The following is a 12923-nucleotide window of genomic DNA, read 5'->3' as shown; positions in this document are numbered from 1 at the left end:
CTCAAGCCCCACTTTGGAATCCCCACTGGATGCACAGCCTACTTTAAAAAAATACACTAAAAGCAAGAAATTATTATTTTTCTGTGTGTAACACCTATGAGATAACAAAACCAAACAAGAAAGCCATTACAATCTGTTCAGATAATTGGATGGGATAAAGCCAATGTAAAATAAAGAGAGACTCCCAGCCATCACCATAGTAAAACAGTAAGATAACCAATAGCAGGATGATGGAAACCTGAGCCTTAATCGATATTTGGTATTTTCTTATTATTTTTTCCTTACATATTATCTTCACTGCCTCATCATCTCATATGTGTCCAAGAATAACCACTGTTAGTTGAAAAATCATTTTATGCTAATGTCATTCATTTAATTCAATTAATTGAATTGAATTGAATCCTTACAACTATGTAATGAAGGATATGTTATTATAGATGATGAAATATCTCCAAGTTTATGCTCCAATATGCTCCCAGTTTAGTAATTTTGCCAACATATCATTTAGCAAGTACAAGACTTCAACGTCTGTGCCTTTTATCACCACATGAACATGCCAGTCATTGAAAGTAAGCAAGGGAAATGCCCTATGTTGGAAAATAAACCTAATAGTATATTGCTTTAAAAGAAAGTGAACAGGGTGGCCAGGGTGGCTCAGCGGTTTATCGCTGCCTTCAGCCCAGGGCCTGATCCTGGAGACCCGGGATCGAGTCCCACATCAGGCTCCCTGCATGGAGCCTGCTTCTCCTTCTGCCTGTGTCTCTGCCTTGCTCTCTCTCTTTCTCTCTCTCTCTGGTCTCTCATGAATAAATAAAATAAAAATCTTTTAAAAAATAAAATAAATTGAACACCATAGACCAATCTAGATTCAAGCCTCATTAGAGAAGGTCTTTGGTACTTGTTTTGTCTGTTCTGTTCGGTACTCTACATTCACAAAAATACCTGTAACTTATTGTGCATTTAATAAATAATTTTTAATGAATAAACTCAGTGTGAGTCTGTCAGATCAATTAAGAATAAAAAATGAAAGTTTATATTTTACTTTCACTTATTCTTTCTTTGACGCTCTTCCTTGCTTTATGTCAATCTCAGTTTCTGACCTATTCTCTTTTCCTTCTCTCTAAATAAATTTTAATGTCTGTTGCAAAGCAGGTCTGCAGAAACAAATTTCCTCAATTTTTGTTTGTCTGAGAAAGTATTCCTCTTTCACTTGTGAAAGATGATTTTACAGGTACGGAATTCTAGGTTGATGGGGTTTTTCTTTCAAGACTTTAAATATTTAAATATTTCACTCTCTTCTTGCTTGTATGATTTCTGAAAGAAGTTAGGTGTAATTCCTATCTTTGTTCCTCTGTAGGTTGGGTTTTTTTTTTTTTTTTTTTTTTTTTTTGCTTTGGCTTCTTCCGGGATTTTTTTGTCGTTATCTTTGATTTTCTGTGCATTTGTTTGTTTAGATTTGTTTTTGTTTTTTGGCATTTATCCTGCTTGGTGTTCTCTGAGCTCCCTGAATTTGTGTTTTGGTGTCTGACATAAAATTGGAGAAATAGCCAGTCATTATTGTTTCAATTATTTCTTCTGTTCCTCTGTTCTTCTCCTTCTGATATATCCATTAAGCATTTGTTACAACTTTTGTAGCTGTTACATGTCCTTAGGATATTCTGTTCTATTTTTTTCAATCTTTATCTTTTTTGCTTTTCAATTTTAGAGGTTTCTGTCAAGATACCATCATGTTCAGAGATTTTTTTTTTCTTCAGCTGCTTCTGGTCTATCAAAAGCATTCTTTTTTTTTCTGTTACAGTGCTCTTGATCTCTCATATTTCTTTTTGATTCTTTCTTAGGATTCCATCTCTCTGATAACATGGCTCATCTGTTATTGCATGCTGTCTGCTTTAATCCATTAGAGGGCTTAGCATATTAATCATAATTGTTTTAAACTCACGTTCTTATAATTCCAACATCCCTGCCACGTCTGTTTGATGCTTGCTATGTCTCTCCAAAATATGCTTTTTCTTTTTTGCTCTGCCCTGTCATTTTTCCTTACTAGCCAGATAGGAAAGTACTGGGCAAAAGGAGCTACTGAAATAAGCCATCAAGAGTGTGATCATGAGACGTGGGAAGAGGGGAAGTGTTCATGGTCTTGATAATGGGGGTCAGTCTTCAAGATTTTTTTGTTTTTTTAATTAATTAATTAATTAATTAATTAATTTATGATAGTCACAGAGAGAGAGAGAGAGAGAGGCAGAGACATAGGCAGAGGGAGAAGCAGACTCCATGCACTGGGAGCCCGATGTGGGATTCGATCCCGGGTCTCCAGGATCGCACCCTGGGCCAAAGGCAGGCGCCAAACTGCTGCGCCACCCAGGGATCCCGAGTCTTCAAGATTTTGAACTTCTCTAATTGGCTTTTTCTATTTCTTTCTCTCCCATTAGGAGGCATAGGATGGCTAAACTGGCTGGAGTTGGGTATTTCCTTTCCCCTAGGTTAGTAAGGCTCTGATAGTACCTCAGCTGGTTAAGTACTGGTTGACTATTCCTCTGAAGGCAAGCCTTGTAATGGAAGAACAGATCTTTCTGGTGCATTTCAAAGTAGTTCTTCCCCCATCCCTCCCTGCCAGAAGCTAGGGGATTTTTCTCCAGTATTTACTGTGGGTACCTGATTGAGCTCCCAGATATAATCTCATAATATTGTGGGGTCCTCCTATAACTGTGTGCCCTGGAGTTTTTAACTCTCAGACTTGTTCACACTAAGCCTCCAACAATTCATCGATTTTGGTTTGGGTTTTCTTTTCCAGAATCTGTTCCTATTGCAGTTAGGGTTCATGAGTCTTTGCAACTCCCTGTTTTTGCTGTCTGTCTCTCCAATTGTGGCAGCAGCAATTTGTCCTTTGTCCTTCTCCTACAGATCCAAGAACAATTGTTGATTTTTCAGCCTGTTCAGCTCTTTGTTAGGACAAGTGGTAACTTTGAGGCTCTTTACATGCAGGGATATTTGGGTGGCAAAGTCAATTAAACATCTGACTCTTGGTTATGGCTTAAGTCCTCCTCTCAGGGTTCTGAGATCGAGCTCCCTATTGGGCTCTACATTCACTGTGGAGTCTGCTTGAGATTCTTTCTCCCTTTCCCTCTGCCCCTTCCTGCTTGTGCTCTCTACCTCAAATAATAACTAACTAACTAACTAACTAAATAAATAAATAAATAAATAAATAATATTTTTAAAAAATAAAAATGTAAAGCTCCTTACATGCAGAACAAGAAACTGGAAGTCCCTAGTTTTCATTTTTTAATAACCTTTATTTTGACATAGCAGAACTTGTGTACTATAGAAAGTTAGAAATATAGACAAGGAAAGATACAAAAATAAAAATAAAATAGCCCTACCACTCAGAGATTACCTTTTTAAAATATCTTACTATATACCCTTCTTGTTTTTCTCAGTTAATATCTGCCTTTCAAATAAAATAAATATTTATCTCCTCTAATTCTCCAACCATATTTAAATTTCTCTAAGTATCTTTAAAAAGAACATCTTAGCTAATTTGTGCAATCTAAGATTATCCATAGGATGAAGACATTCTGTCCCTTAAGTTTCTTTTCTAGAATACTGTTAGTTGAAGAGCTTGGGACAGCTGTCCTACTGCCTCAGAGTGACTGTGCTTGCCAGTATTATGCTGGCATAATAGTATGAGCAGTGATGTTCTCCAAATGAGCAGCTGTGGAAGGTAATAAATGAGTTGGTGCCACATCTGGAAAGGTGCCTGGATGTGGAGCATGGGTAAATTGATAAAGAAGATCTTTCCCTACAGAATGTTTCCTAACTTGAATAGCCATTAAATGAGGAATAAAAATCTGTCAGGAGGAAGGAAGCTTATCAGATATTGTCCTCAGCCCCATCAGTGTTTTGTTTTTCCACTTAGTTGACATTCTACTAGTTGCTGGAGCTGATCACTCCTGTTAAAACAAAATTATTTACTTCAACAGCACAGCAGGAATGGAAATGACAGTCTTACCTTTGGGAATAGCCAGATGCAGCAGTTAACCTTATGTCTTGAATGAGGATGACTTTATGACATGTAGACATCTCAGCTTAAGTTCAAACTCAATCATATGTAAGAAAGAAGTATCAGCTCACTTGTGAAAGTATATACTATATGAAAAAACAACATTCTACTTCACTTCCTAAGCCTCTTGACAACCTGCAGGTGCAGGTTTGGGTACTGGATTCAAGTGCTCAGGGAACACAGTGCGCTCACCACACAGATGTAGGAGGCTGAATCACTAAGCTGGGCAGCTGTGATGTGCAAGGAGCTCTGCTTGGAGTTTGCATCCAGAGTCACTGTGTAGCTTCCATATGACTTTTTGCTGTCACTGTAAGTCATGCCTATCAGAGAAGCAGGACCTGTCCCCGTGCTGTGCTTGTACCACCTTAAGCTGCCAAAGGGGTTCACTGTATAGTTGCATTGAATTGTGCAGTTCTTCCCCTCCAGGGTGATCAGAGATGGAGGATTCTGTTCCACTTGGTTTTTGCCACTCACCCCTATTCAGAAAGCAAAGTGAGATTTAAGAAATAGATCATCCATTTTAATGCTTCCTAATTTGTAGCCATTCCTTTTCTCTGCAAGGAATCTCAGGTAAACTATAAAGTGGACTCATTTTCTCCCCTTCTCCTACCCCAGTGCAATACACTTTTGCTGAAAATCCTAAGAAAATGTTCCCCTGACCTTCCTGCGTGAACCTGGCCAAAACTCTGCATTAACTTACGGCAAAAATGAAGCCCCAAAACCACCAAAGAAGTCCACAGATGCTTCTCCATCCTTCTTCTGCACAGGGCTACCCCCAAAAGCTGACTGGTCTATTCAACATTTTTTTTTTAACACTAAACAACGAGATTCTCAAGGTATGCGATCAGCCAATCAGAGACCACATGCCCCTCCTATACACAATCATACCTACAGTCAGGGCCATTGAAAACACTGCCATCTTGGGGCTGTAGATACAGTTGCTCAAAAACTCTGATTAACCTTCTTCCAAGGTTTTCTCCTTGCCAATTGCAATATGACATAGGATATGAGCCCTGATATGCCTGGGTTAGCACAGTAAACTGCTACTTAAAACATGTTTGAACACTTCAGTCTGAATTCTGGCTGTAGATGATATTGGAGAGAAGAGTTAAGCCTCTACTTTATCATCTTAAAATGAATGTAGTAACATTTGTCCGACAATTTTTGAAAGATTTAGAAGACATGATGCAGGCCATCTCTTCCTATACAGAAACACTACGTTGATTTATCAATGATATTAGTACCTTGAAGACAAGTTCAGAATCCAGCTAAGAATTAAAAACAGCCCAAAGGAGAACAAACTGAGAACAGTTACATTTGATACAGGTAAGAGGAGAATTTCACTTTACTCCTATCAGTCCAGCCACCAAATCAGGATAGCTTAGTACCAAGAAAATTGCTTAGGCCCTGATTTCTCCCATGAAGAGGTAGGTGTTTAGAGGGGAGGGAGTGAGAATGGAATACAAAATTGGCTTCCGAGCTTCTCTGAGCCCCCTCCGTGGGGCTGAGCTCAGTCTTGCCTCATACCAGTTCTGAAGGACAGGCAGGGCTGAATCCACTGGAACACCGAGGAACAAAAGTAAAGGAAGGGCATCACTCTACAACTGGTACTGTTTACAAGATTGGGAATAAGTGCAGAACTGAGGTTTTAACCCCAAAAGCAAGAGGAGGAAGGTAAGGGGAACTTATGCTTAATAATTCAAAGCACCTTTCATGAGCCAGTTCCTTTCTCACCTCATAGAGAGCACTGAACAATGAACAGAGCTTGATCCTCTCAAATAGCTAGCTAATTTTTTGGATATGACCCAAAAGGCACAGACAACAGAAACAAAAATAAACAAGTGGGATTGCATCAAACTAAAAAGCTCCTGCATGGTAAAGGAAACAGTTAACTGAGTGAAAAGATAATATCTACACTCTCAACTATTCATTGAGAAAATAGAAGTAATAAGAGGAGAACTTTCATGAGCTTCTAAGTTACCACGTACCAGGTTTGTGCTCAAATATTGTGCCTTTCTCTTACTAGATTGTAATTCCACGAGAGCAGAGATTTTGCTTATTCTCAAAACATATGACCATACCTGACAAATAGTAGGCCTACAAAAAATCTGTTGAAATACAAATGAGTACTAAAAATAGTACTGTTAGTACTAGAGCAAACATCATCATTAATTCATTCAATAAAACTTTGTTATGTGCTTTTTTCTACAAACTGAGGGTATAGGAGAGAATAGAACAGGATCCTAAGGAGTTTATTTTTAATTGAGGGCTAAATCCAAATGATTCCCTTTTGTAGGCATTTTATATGCATCTTCTCTTTTGTTTAAAAATTTTTCCAGCTTTTTTGCTGTATAATTGACAAAAATTATCTACATTTGAAATATATCATATAATGTTTTGATGTATGTACACATTGTGAAATGATTTCCACAATAAAGCTAATTAACATATCCAGTACCTCACATAGTACTATTGTGTGTGTCTGTGTGAGATGAGAACACTTACAATCTACACTCTTAGCAAATTTCAAGTATACTGTACCATTAACTATAGTCATTATCCTGTATATTAAATCTTCAGAACTTTCTCATCTGGCCTGACTAAAAGTTTGAATTGTTTGACAGACATCTCCCCATTTGCCCCCACACCCAAACCACATTAACAACACCATTCTACTCTCTGCATTTGGGAGTTTAACACTTAAGATTCAGTTTGATTCTTGCAGTATTTGTCTTTCTGTGTTTGGTTTATTTCTTTTGCTATGTGTTCTTCAGGTGCATTCATGTTGCCACAAATGGCAGGATTCCATCTCTTGGTGCACATATAGCATGTTCGTGCCTTGGCTACTGTGAATTATGTCATAATGAACATGGGAAAACGGATATCTTTTTGAGTTATTGATTTCATTGCTTTTGGATATACACCCAGAAGTGGGACTGCTGGATTGTATGGTAGTTCTATTTTTAAGTTTTTGAGGGACTTCCATACTGTTTTCCATGACTGTACCAATTTACACTCTCACTAAGTGTATGAAGGCTCCCTGTTTTCTACATCCTTGTCAAGGTTTGTTATCTCTTGCCTTTTGACAATAGCCGTTCTAACAGGTGTGAGGTGGTATCTCACTGTGGTTGTGATTTGCATTTCCCTGGTGATGAATTATGCTGAGCACCTTTTCATATACCTGTTGGCCATTTGTAGATCTTCTTTGGAGAAATTTCTATTTAGGTTCTTTGCCCATTTTATGTTGTTTATTTGCTCTCAAGTTGTTTGAGTTCCTTATATATTTTGGATATTAGTCTCTTATCAGATGTGTGGTTCACAGATATTCTAGTTAAAAATAGACCTGCCCTACGACCCAGCAATTGCACTGCTGGGGATTTACCCCAAAGATACAAATGCAATGAAACGCCGGGACACCTGCACCCCGATGTTTATAGCAGCAATGGCCACGATAGCCAAACTGTGGAAGGAGCCTCGGTGTCCAACGAAAGATGAATGGATAAAGAAGATGTGGTTTATGTATACAATGGAATATTACTCAGCTATTAGAAATGACAAATACCCACCATTTGCTTCAACATGGATGGAACTGGAGGGTATTATGCTGAGTGAAGTAAGTCAGTCGGAGAAGGACAAACATTATATGTTCTCATTCATTTGGGGAATATAAATAATAGTGAAAGGGAATATAAGGGAAGGGAGAAGAAATGTGCGGGAAATATCAGAAAGGGAGACAGAACGTAAAGACTGCTAACTCTGGGAAACGAACTAGGGGTGGTAGAAGGGGAGAAGGGCGGGGGGTGGGAGTGAATGGGTACGGGCACTGGGGGTTATTCTGTATGTTAGTAAATTGAACACCAATAAAAAATAAATTAAAAAAAATAAAACTCTCTTATCCATCTTTAAAAAAATATGAAATGAAACTCCACCTCATTCATAATTAGAGAAACTATTAATAATAAGGGAAGCCCAACTGACAAGCAAAAGTCAAAAAACTCATCAATACATAAGGTATGGGGACATAGGTTTTCTGACCAATCATCACTATTAGCAGTACATATTACTGAAAGTAATCTAGAAGACTGTTTAGTTGAAAAATACAGACTAGTATGAATATGTTCCTTTCCTGAACAATATTTTCCCTAAAATGAATCATTATATTTTACTGTTTTAATTGTTTTGGCTTTCTGACTTTTTTAAGGTTTTATTTATTTGAGAAAGCACACAGGCACACGAGCATGAGCAAGATCATTAGTGAGATCACGAGTACAAGTAAGGGGGGGAGAGGCAGAGAGAGAAAGAGAGAAGCAGACTCTCCACTGAGCAGGGAGCCCCATGCCTGACTCAGCCCGAGTATCTTGATGATGACCTAAGCCAAAGGCAGATGTCAACCAACTGAGCCACCTTGGATTTCCACTTTTTTTTTTTAATTTAAATTCAATTTTCCAAGATGTAGTATAACACCCAGGGCTCATTTCATCACGGGCTTTACTTAATCCCAAATTACTATATCAACCCTTCTGCAAACCCTTTGTGTGTTTCCCAGAGTTATGAGTCTCTCATAGTTTGTCTTCCTCTCTAATTTTTCCCCACTCAGTTTCTCCCCCTTCCCTTATGATCCCTTTCACTATTTCCTAGAGTCCACATAGGAGCAAAACCATATAATAATTGTCTTTCTCCAATTGTCTTGTTTTACTGAGCATCATATCTTCCAGTGTCATCCACGTCAAAGTTAATGGCAGGTATTCGTCCTTTCTGATAACTGAGTAGTATTCCATTGTATATCTAGACCACATCTTCTTTATCCATTCATCTGTCAAAGGACATCTTGGCTCGCTTCACAGTTTGGCAACTGTGGACATTGTAGCTGTGAATAATGGGGTACAGGTCTCCCATCGTTATCCCCAACACAGATATACTGAAAAGTTCGGCTATCTGACTTTTTGATGTGCTATTCTTCAGTTTATACTAACTATCTTCCATTCTTCTATAGAGTTTGAGAAGTGATCACTGCTTATTGTATAGGCCCAGGTAAAGAACATGGGTTGTCCATTACTATATATTTTCTCATTCAGTCCTCCTATGATCTTCCAAACATTCAACACACACACACACACACACACACACGCACACACACGACACTATCCTCCATAATTATTAAAATGCAATTGGTGCCACTTTTTCCTTACCTTCTCCAGGGGGGTACAGCACAGACTGAGGTACTTCTCTACTATGTGCTCCTTGGTTACTTCTTTATTTGGTCTGCTCAGCAAGTTTGCATTGATTGCACCATATACATACAGCTCACCCTCTAAAATTTTTCTAATATCACTGTCATTTGTCATCTTTTTCAGTTCTCTTTGTCAGTTTACACCCTTTACAATTCCTTGTCATCTTTTTAACAGGGCTTCAGGGGGTACAGAGAGGAATATGTACACTCCATCTTCCCTTGGTACTGCAAGACCATCTCACTCAAGGCCTTCTTGTAGGTAGGTTAATGATTTATGTACTTACCAAGATGAAAGGAGGGGCACAGCTTGTGATTTACATGAGCCACTTCATTATGTGTCTGTCCCCATACCTTCATTTAGAATATCAGGGCGCCAGGCCTGCGGCGTCTCGGTCGTTGCCCGGGCCCGCCCGCCCGCCGCGGCTCCCGCTCGGGGAGGACCCCTGGCCAGGCGGGGCGAAGCCGGGGGGCCGGCGGCCGAGGGTCCGCTGCGGGAACCAGCCTCGTCCTGCGCCCGCCATGGAGCCGTGGCCGCGGGGCCTGGGCCCACAGCCGCGCCGCGCTCGACTGGCTGGAGGAGCTGCTGCTCTGCTCGCCTCTAATATTCTGAGGGAGCCTGTGTGTTTAGGAGGGTGTGAGCACATCTTCTGTAGTAATTGTGTAAGTGACTGTATTGGAACTGGCTGTCCAGTGTGTTACACCCCAGCGTGGATACAAGATGTGAAGATAAATAGACGATTGGACAGCATGATCCAGCTTTGTAGTACGCTTCGGAATTTGCTACATGATGATAAGCTTTCAGATTTGAAAGAAGACACATCTAGGGAAAAGTTATTTAATGATGCAGAAAATAAGAAGAATTCAATAAAAATGTGGTTCAGTCCTCGAAGTAAGAAGGTCAGATATGTAGTGAGTAAAGTTTCAGTGCAAACCCATCCTCAAGTCATAAGTGATGAGAACGCTCGGCAGGCTTCAACGTACGATTTTGTTTCTACAAGTCCTCCAACAAGTGTTTCAGAGAGGGCTAAAAAGGCTCGTACAAGATCTAGAAAAAAACAAAAAAAGAAAACTTTATTTTTTATTTTTTTTAAACTCTTTTTATTTATTTATGATAGTCACACAGAGAGAGAGAGAGAGAGAGGCAGAGACACAGGCAGAGGGAGAAGCAGGCTCCATGCACCGGAAGCCCGACGTGGGATTCGATCCTGGATCCCCAGGATCGCGCCCTGGGCCAAAGGCAGGCGCTAAACCGCTGCGCCACCCAGGGATCCCAAAAAAAGAAAACTTTAACCGAAATCAACCAAAAATGGAATTTAGAAGCAGAAAAAGAAGATGATGAACTTGACTCCAAAGAGGAATTTAAGGAGAAGCTGGTGTCTTTCTGTAGCCAGCCATCTGTTAACCCTAATCCTCAGGCAAATGGTGAAATAGACTTACTTGCAAGTGGCTCTGTAACAGAGTCACAGTGTTTTAGCAGCTTAGCTGAAGTCTCTTTACCATTAGCTGAGCAAATAGAGTCTCCAGAATTGGAGAGCAGGAATGAAGAATTGACTCCCCAGAAGAATCTCTGTGAGAATCCTCTTCCACCTAAGCAGTCTTTGCCATCAGGTCACAGTGGGCACCGTGGGCAGCACAGCAGCCGGTCCAGTCCCATTTCTAAGAGATGCAGAAGCAGCATTCCTGGCACCAGTAGCCAGCACATAGTGCTTTCAGAAAACAAGCCATTGCCTGGCTGCTCTTCACCACCTTCAAGCAAACTTAAAATTGGTGACACATTAAGGAGGAAAAACAGTAATCTATCAGTTGAGTCCATGACCCTTTCACCAGGTACACCGCCTTCTGCCCTGAATAACCCAAGTTACAGACGGATGATGTCTAGCCCCTCAGCAACAAAGCTGTCACCCAATAGCCTTACAGCCGTGAAGAGAAATCATAGAGGAGAGACTCTGCTCCATATTGCTTCAATTAAGGGTGACGTACCTTCTGTTGAGTACCTCTTACAAAATGGAAGCGACCCAAATGTTAAAGACCATGCTGGATGGACACCATTGCATGAAGCCTGCAATCACGGGCACCTGAAGGTAGTGGAGTTGTTGCTGCAGCACCAGGCGTTGGTGAACACTCCTGGCTATCAGAACGACTCCCCGCTTCACAATGCTGCCAGGAACGGGCACTTGGAGATAGTCAAGCTCTTACTCGCCTCTGGAGCCTCCAGGGATGCCATTAACATATTTGGTTTGCGGCCTGTGGATTATGCAGACAATGAAAATATGAAATCACTATTGCTGCTACCAGAGAAGAATGAATCATCATCAACTCGCCATTACTCAGTACCAAACACTGGTCAGCGTAGGGATGGACCTCTTGTGCTTATAGGCAGTGGGCTTTCTTCAGAACAGAAAATGCTCAGTGAGCTTGCAGCAATTCTTAAGGCTAAAAAATGTGCTGAATTTGACAATACAGTAACTCATGTCATTGTTCCTGGGGATACAGTTCAAAGTACCCTGAAATGTATGCTTGGGATTCTCAATGGATGTTGGATCTTAAAATTTGAATGGGTGAAAGCATGTCTACAGAGAAAAGCATGTGAACAAGAGGAAAAATATGAGATACCTGAGGGACCCCATCGAAGCAGGCTCAACAAGGAACAGCTGCTGCCAAAGCTGTTTGACGGATGCTACTTCTATTTTGGGGGAACCTTCAAACACCATCCCAAGGACAACCTTATTAAGCTTGTCACTGCTGCTGGGGGCCAGGTCCTCAGTCGAAAGCCCAAGCCAGACAGTGATGTGACTCAGACCATCAATACGGTTGCGTACCACGCGAGACCAGATTCCGATCAGCGCTTCTGCACACAGTATATCATCTACGAAGATTTGTCTAATCATCACCCAAAGAGGGTTCGGCAGGGCAAAGTCTGGATGGCTCCTTCCAGCTGGTTTATAGATTGTGTGATGTCCTTTGAGTTGCTCCCTCTTGACAGCTGAATATTACACCAGATGAACATTTCAGATTGAATTTACAGATTGAACTTACATGGTGTGAGAACCAGCCATTGCACTGTTGTGATCATTCACATTTTTAAAAATAGGTAGACTCATTCATACATATTTTTTCCTTTAATTAAAACAAAAAACAAAAAACAAAAACAAAAACAAAACAAAACAAAACACCTTATGCCAGATTAGGAACTCATTTGGTGTTTACCATTTAGATGCTGAGATTGTTTTGATGGATTTTTCTTTTTAAATCTGGTGTATGCTTTGATTCATCATGTCTTTTTATTCAAATTATCAGCTATCAAAGATTAATGAGAGAGTATCAGAACTATTGGTTAAATATACAAGCAGTATGGTTATTATCTCAGCCTTTTAATGTTCTTTGATGAAAAAAATCCACACTTTGCCACCAGCAAAAATGCTTCCCATGCTTAGTAAACAAAAAATATTGTCAAATAATTGATTCTGGCTTTATTGTAATACAGTACCTGGTCTGAATGTACCACCATAGGTGTTAAATTCTTCTGTTTACAATTGTCTTCATCTTACGTTTCATTTCTTATAATTCATGGGGATTGTCAGTTCCTCTGTTTTTATCCCTTCTTTTATCTTATGTATTCATCAAGAAATCATGATT

At 40.0% G+C, this 12923-nt stretch overlaps 1 pseudogene; it reads left to right on the top strand.

The window, feature by feature from the left end:
* The first annotated feature begins 8295 nt into the window (after window positions 1-8295).
* LOC144321339 (BRCA1-associated RING domain protein 1 pseudogene) lies at window positions 8296-12356 on the top strand (annotated as a pseudogene).
* The last annotated feature ends 567 nt before the right edge of the window (window positions 12357-12923 follow it).

This window comes from Canis aureus, chromosome 9 (genome assembly GCF_053574225.1).
Source record: "Canis aureus isolate CA01 chromosome 9, VMU_Caureus_v.1.0, whole genome shotgun sequence".
NCBI lineage: Eukaryota > Metazoa > Chordata > Mammalia > Carnivora > Canidae > Canis > Canis aureus.
The sequence above is the reverse complement of the archived record's forward strand: the minus strand, read 5'-3'. Positions and strand labels throughout refer to the sequence as shown.